Raw genomic sequence first — 7,500 nt, 5'->3', positions numbered from 1 at the left:
GGGGAAAGAGAGAGTTGGAAAGAAATTAATCGAAGGCAGACGTCGGGAGGTTGAAGTCGTAAGAGGAGCGGTAAGCCATCATCAGGAAATGAGTTTATCAAGGTGTCAAGCTCAATGAGGAATTCTCTAAGGGCACCTGGTGGGCGATACATGAGAATAATGTTCAACTTGAGTTGACAAGTGACAGCGACAGCATGGAATTCAAATAAGGAGATGGACAGGTGAGTCAGGGAGAAAATAGAAAATCTCCACTTAGGAGAAATGAGCAGCCCTGTGCCACCACCGCGACGACCAGATGCTCTCGGACTATGAGAGAAAACGTAGTCAGATGAAGAGAGAGCAGCTGGAGTAGCAGTGTTCTCTGGGGGGATCCATGTCTCCGCCAGGGCCAAAAAGTCAAGGGAAGCATAGGCTGAGATGAACTGCAGATTGGCAGTTCCAAACGTTGCCAGAGAACCCGGAATTCCACATGGGTTGTGCACACAGGGTACGCTATATGGTACAACTATGGTGTTATAGTATAGCAATATAATATTAACCCTATAGTGTTGTAGTATAGTAATATAACATTAACTCTATAGTGTTGTAGTATAGCAATATACCATTAACTCTATAGTGTTGTAGTATAGCAATATACCATTAACCCTATAGTGTTGTAGTATAGCAATATACCATTAACTCTATAGTGTTATAGTATAGCAATATACCATTAACTCTATAGTGTTATAGTATAGCAATATACCATTAACTCTATAGTGTTATAGTATAGCAATATAATATTAACCCTATAGTGTTGTAGCATAGTGACATTAACCTGTAGAGGTGCTGATGCTGAAGGCCTGCAGTCTGTTTCCAGAGAAGAGGCTGTAGCTGATGCCTGTCTGAGTTCCATCAGGGTACTGGGCCTGAGCCTGGACTACAGCCGTTCCTTTATAGGGAGAGGGTTACAAACATGGGAGAGTCACTTACCAAAGAGAGAGGGAGAGGGTTACAAACATGGGAGAGTCACTGATATAATGACTTTTGATACAGGATTTGTTAATGTCTGTAAACTCATGAGCTGTATGTGGGAGAGAGGGCAAGGAGACGCCATGTGTTATTGATGTCACTGGTGAGTGACAAAAGGTTGGTGTGCCTAGATAGATTGGGGGCCACGGGTGCTAATCTTAGGAGGGGTACGTGATGGAACGGCCTGGCTAGGGTGCCACACGATACTATGTATGGGGATCCTATTGTAGGAGATGAGTGACACTCAATAATGGTTGGCAACTGTTGGATAGAAGTAGCTCGGAAGGCATTATATAAACTGAGAGATTTGTCTATGTAATTCATCCGGATGACAAGGGGCTACGCCCGTACCGCTTGTCATTGAATCCAGTACTGTAACCATTAAATAACAATGAATCAACTCTCCATCTAAGTGGTCGACTACTCTCTTACATCCTGAAGTACGAGATACCAGAGAAACTCGTCATAACAGTAACTAACCAAAGAGAGATGGAGAGGGTTACAAACATGGTAGAGAAACTAACCAAAGAGAGAGGGAGAGGGTTACAAACATGGTAGAGAAACTAACCAAAGAGGAATCGTATGCATTTCAACAAGAATCCAACAGAAAGTCAACAGAATCCAAGAGAAAGTCAACAGAATCCAACAGAAAGTCAACAGAATCCCATAGAATGTCAACAGAATCCAACAGAAAGTCAACAGAATCCAACAGAATGTCAACAGAATCCCATAGAATGTCAACAGAATCCAACAGAAAGTCAACAGAATCCAACAGAATGTCAACAGAATCCCATAGAATGTCAACAGAATCCAACAGAAAGTCAATAGAATCCAACAGAAAGTTAAAAGAATGCAACAGAATGTCAACATACTCCCACAGTGTATATATGTATTTGCATGTGTCCATTGTGTTTTTACTATGTACTGTAAAATGAATTGCCCCCAGGGGATAACAAAGCATATTACTCTACCCAATAGAATGTTAAAAGAATCCAACAGAACTTCAATAGAATCCAATAGAACACCAATATAATTCTCAGTAACAGGCAACAGTTCAAACAGCTGATGTGTTCCCAATAGTCTGTTGATAGTTAGTTGAGCATCTATAGATGGACTACTACAAACCTTTGGCGGCGTTCTCCTGTACGTTGACGTCCCTGGCGTTCCTTGAGAACCTGATTCCTGTATACTGCTGTTCCTTCACATAGACCACCACCACCCCCAGGCTGGACTGGGCCGGGGTTCCCTGGTCCATAGCCTCCACCATGAGGGTCCTCTGGGCCTGACTCAGCTTGTCTATCCCCTCCGTCCCCTGGATCTCCCCCGTTAGGGAGTTGATGCTGAAGCCCCTCACTGGAGCGGCGAAACGGTAGAACACGGAGCCGTTGGCGCCAAAGTCCTTGTCCTCTGCCCGCATGGTGGCCAGAACGCGTTGTGATTGGCTGGCCGAGACCTCAACGACGAGGGGGTCTTGGATAAAGAATGGAGCATTGTCGTTCACATCCAGTATGGTCACGGTTACCTGGGTTACGGAGAGGTGGAGAAAGAAAGAGGGGGGAGGGAGAAGAGAGGGTTGGGAAAGAAGGTGAGAGAGGGTTGGGAAAGGTGAGAGAGGGTTGGGAAAGAAGATGGGAGAGGGTTGGGAAAGAAGGTGAGAGAGGTTTGGGAGAGATGGAGGAGAAAGGTTTGGAAAAGATTAACTAAAATGTGTTATCCTCTGAGGAGGAAGGTAGTGGACCAATATGAAATACGCATTGTCCTTGACCTTGAAAGTATTAATTGAAAAATGTATGATGTATTGTTGTTGTTGCGTAGGACTGTTACCTGAGCAGAAGTGTTTCTTGGCTCTGCAGGTGATCGGTCGATAGCGAACACATGGAAGCTGTATGACACTGTCTTCTCCCGGTCCAGCGGTGCTGCTGTGGTGATTCGCCCGGTGTTTTCGTCAACGGTAAACGTGCCTCTTGCCTCTCGACTCAGGAAGTACAGAATCTTTCCGTTCTCCCCCTCGTCTGCGTCTGTGGCTGTAACCTGGAGCACAAATATGTGTGTTAAAAATCTGTAAAACTATGTTTTTAGTGACAGTTAAGGATGGGTCAACCACATATCTAACTTATTTTAAATTTTTTGGGGGGTGGGGGGGTAGATCAGCTTTAATATTGCAGATAGATTGTAACTTCCATCAATGTAATTGTCTGCATCACTTCCAATCCCCCATATGTTTTTCTTTCTCGCAAATATATATATATATACAGTGGGGGAAAAAAGTATTTGGTCGGCCACCAATTGTGCAAGTTCTCCCACTTAAAAAGATGAGAGAGGCCTGTAATTTTCATCATAGGTACACGTCAACTATGACAGACAAAATGAGAAACAAAAATCCAGAAAATCACATTGTAGGATTTTGTATGAATTTATTAGCAAATTATGGTGGAAAATAAGTATTTGGTCAATAACAAAAGTTTCTCAATACTTTGTTATATACCCTTTGTTGGCAATGACACAGGTCAAACGTTTTCTGTAAGTCTTCACAAGGTTTTCACACACTGTTGCTGGTATTTTGGCCCATTCCTCCATGCAGATCTCCTCTAGAGCAGTGATGTTTTGGGGCTGTCGCTGGGCAACACGGACTTTCAACTCCCTCCAAAGATTTTCTATGGTGTTGAGATCTGGAGACTGGCTAGGCCACTCCAGGACCTTGAAATGCTTCTTACGAAGCCACTCCTTTGTTGCCCGGGCGGTGTGTTTGGGATCATTGTCATGCTGAAAGACCCAGCCACGTTTCATCTTCAATGCCCTTGCTGATGGAAGGATGTTTTCACTCAAATTCTCACGATACATGGCCCCATTCATTCTTTCCTTTACATGGATCAGTCGTCCTGGTCCCTTTGCAGAAAAACAGCCCCAAAGCATGATGTTTCCACCCCCATGCTTCACAGTAGGTATGGTGTTCTTTGGATGCAACTCAGCATTCTTTGTCCTCCAAACACGACGAGTTGAGTTTTTACCAAAAAGTTATATTTTGGTTTCATCTGACCATATGACATTCTCCCAATCCTCTTCTGGATCATCCAAATGCACTCTAGCAAACTTCAGACGGGCCTGGACATGTACTGGCTTAAGCAGGGGGACACGTCTGGCACTGCAGGATTTGAGTCCCTGGTGGCGTAGTGTGTTACTGATGGTAGGCTTTGTTACTTTGGTCCCAGCTCTCTGCAGGTCATTCACTATGTTCCCCCGTGTGGTTCTGGGATTTTTGCTCACCGTTCTTGTGATCATTTTGACCCCCGGGGTGAGATCTTTCGTGGAGCCCCAGATCGAGGGAGATGATCAGTGGTCTTGTATGTCTTCCATTTCCTAATAATTGCTCCCACAGTTGATTTCTTCAAACCAAGCTGCTTACCTATTGCAGATTCAGTCTTCCCAGCCTGGTGCAGGTCTACAATTTTGTTTCTGGTGTCCTTTGACAGCTCTTTGGTCTTGGCCATAGTGGAGTTTGGAGTGTGACTGTTTGAGGTTGTGGACAGGTGTCACGCCCTGGCTCTGGGGACACTTGTATGTTGAGCCAGGGTGTGCATTTCATTTGTGTATCTAGTATGTGGATTTCTATGTTGGCCTGAGTGGCTCCCAATCAGAGGCAACGAGTGTCAGCTGTCGTTGGTTGTCTCTGATTGGGAGCCATATTTAAACGGTCTGTTTCCCATTTGTGTTTGTGGGATCTTGTTTCAAGTCTGTTTATGTTGGACCGTGAACTGTCACGTATCGTTTGTTGTTTTGATCGTGTCTCTAATTAAAGAGTATGTTTGCCTGCAACGCTGCGCCTTGGTCCTCCTCTTTGGTAGACGATCGTGACAGAAGATCCCACCTCGACTGGATCAAGCAGCGTGACGAGGAGAGAGGATGGACCTGGGAGGAGATGAGTGAGAGTCTGGCAAGAGGGATGGAGGCCATGAGCACGGGGAGAGACAAGCCCATACATTTTTTAGGGGGCTAACGCCGTGGGACGACGGGGCAGCAGGAGGCCGCCAGGTTACGGGAGTCACTGGTCACCAGGGGGAAGGAGGATGTAGAGGCACGGCGAGAGGTACTGGCGTGTGTTGCCAGTCCGGTCCGGCCTGTTCCTGATCCCCACGTAGGGCCAGTGGTGTGTGTTCCCAGTACGGTCCGGCCTGTTCCTGCCACTCGCACCAAGTCAGTGGTGCGTTCAGTCAGCCCGCACGGCCCGTTCCTGCTCCCGCACCAAGTCAGTAGTGCGCCCGTCAGCCCGGTCCGGCCGCTCCCTGCTCCCGCACCAAGTCAGTGGTGCGTTTACGCCAGCCCGGCGCGGCCCGTTCCTGCTCACGCACCAAGTCAGTGGTGCGCGTCGTCAGCCCGGTCCGGCCCATTCATGCTCCCCGCACCAAGTCAGTGGTGCGTTTCGTCAGCCCAGCTCGGCCCGCTCCTGCTCCCCGCACCAAGTCAGTGGTGCGCTCATCAGGCCCGGAGCCGGATCCGCCGCCTGGCGGAGTGCCCACCCGGTCCCTCCCCTGTGGTGTTTGGTGGGCGCGGTCGGATTCCGCGCCTTTAGGGGGTAGCTGTCACGCCCTGGCTCTGGGGACACTTGTATGTTGAGCCAGGGTGTGCATTTCATTTGTGTATCTAGTATGTGTATTTCTATGTTGGCTGAGTGGCTCCCAATCAGAGGCAACGAGTGTCAGCTTGTCGTTGGTTGTCTCTGATTGGGAGCCATATTTAAACGGTCTGTTTCCCATTTGTGTTTGTGGGATCTTGTTTCAAGTCTGTTTATGTTGGACCGTGAACTGTCACGTATCGTTTGTTGTTTTGATCGTGTCTCTAATTAAAGAGTATGTTTGCCTGCAACGCTGCGCCTTGGTCCTCCTCTTTGGTAGACGATCGTGACAACAGGTGTCATTTATACTGATAACAAGTTCAAACAGGTGCCATTAATACAGGTAACGAGTGGAGGATAGAGGAGCCTCTTAAAGAAGAAGTTACAGGTCTGTGAGAGCCAGAAATCTTGCTTGTTTGTAGGTGACCAAATACTTATTTTCCACCATAATTAGCAAATAAATTCATTAAAAATCCTACAATGTGATTTTCTGGAGAAAAGAATTCTCAATTTGTCTGTCATAGTTGAAGTGTACCTATGATGAAAATTACAGGCCTCTCTCATCTTTTTAAGTGGGAGAACTTGCACAATTGGTGGCTGACTAAATACTTTTTTCCCCTGCTGTACATATACATACACAACCTTTTTAAAAAATATATTTCTCTTTATTACTTTCCAACCCCACGACCCCTCCCCTAATTGGAGTAAACTAGTGAACAACAACGCTTATGCCTCTACTTCCAGCCCATACAGTGAGGGAAAAAAGTATTTGATCCCCTGCTGATTTTGTACGTTTGCCCACTGACAAAGAAATTATCTTAAATTTTTTTACTGCGAAGTTGCTCAGGAGCAGGAAGCAGAGCTGTCATGTCTGTCGGCGCCATCTTAAAAAAAAAAAATCAAATCAATTGAATTTACCACAGGTGGACTCCAATCAACTTGTAGAAACATCTTAAGGATGATCAATGGAAACAGAATTCACCTGAGCTCAATTTCGAGTCTCATAGCAAAGGGTCTGAATACTTATGTAAATAAGGTATTTCTGTTTTTAATTTTTAATAAATTGGCAAACATTTCTAAAAACCTGTTTTCGCTTTGTCATTGTGGGGTATTTTGTGTAGATTGATGAGGATAAAAATAAATAAAAATATATTTTAGAATAAGGCTGTAAAGTAACAAAATGTGGACAAATTCAAGGGGTCTGAATACTTGAAGGCACTGTATCTAACTTATCCTAACTTAGTAAAGACCTGATATGTTGGTATATCACATACACTTTATTCAATATTGTTCCATCCAACCCTTGAGTCTAGCTGCTATCATATTGTATTTCATATTTTATCATATCTGTACATATCCTTATCTTATCAGAACATATCCTTATCTTATCAGAACATATCCTATCTTATCAGAACATATCCTATCTTATCAGAACATATCCTATCTTATCAGAACATATCATATCTAATCAGAACATATCATATGTTATCAGAACACATCATATCTTATCAGAGCATATCATATCTTAACGTACCTCTAAGACTGGAGTTCCCCGGGCAGCGTCCTCTGAGACGTCTATGGTGTAGCTGTTGCTGCTGAATGCTGGGCTGTTGTCATTTAAATCCAGCACCGTCACCTCTACTGTGGCCGTGCTGCTCAGAGCAGGAGAACCACGGTCTAGGGCCACCACCTCCAGAGTATACCCAGCCCGGAGCTCCCGATCCAGGGGACGCGACGTGGACAGGGCCCCTGAACTGGCTTGGAGCTGGAAGTCCCTGTTTGGGTCTCCAGCTATAGGAGGGAGGGAGGAAGATAGAGGCTACAGGTCAAAATGCTTCAGCAAATGCAGATTACCCCAGGGGGGTCAGTAGACACAATGTAAG

The 7,500-nt window shown here is 45.5% G+C and overlaps 1 pseudogene; it reads right to left on the bottom strand.

The window, feature by feature from the left end:
* Positions 1 to 7,500, bottom strand: part of LOC121556279 — a 56,241-nt pseudogene that overhangs the window by 17,845 nt on the left and 30,896 nt on the right.

The sequence above is a fragment of the Coregonus clupeaformis genome, unplaced genomic scaffold, assembly GCF_020615455.1.
Source record: "Coregonus clupeaformis isolate EN_2021a unplaced genomic scaffold, ASM2061545v1 scaf0723, whole genome shotgun sequence".
In the NCBI taxonomy this organism is placed as follows: Eukaryota; Metazoa; Chordata; class Actinopteri; order Salmoniformes; family Salmonidae; genus Coregonus; species Coregonus clupeaformis.
This window is presented reverse-complemented; position numbering and strand designations above follow the sequence as displayed.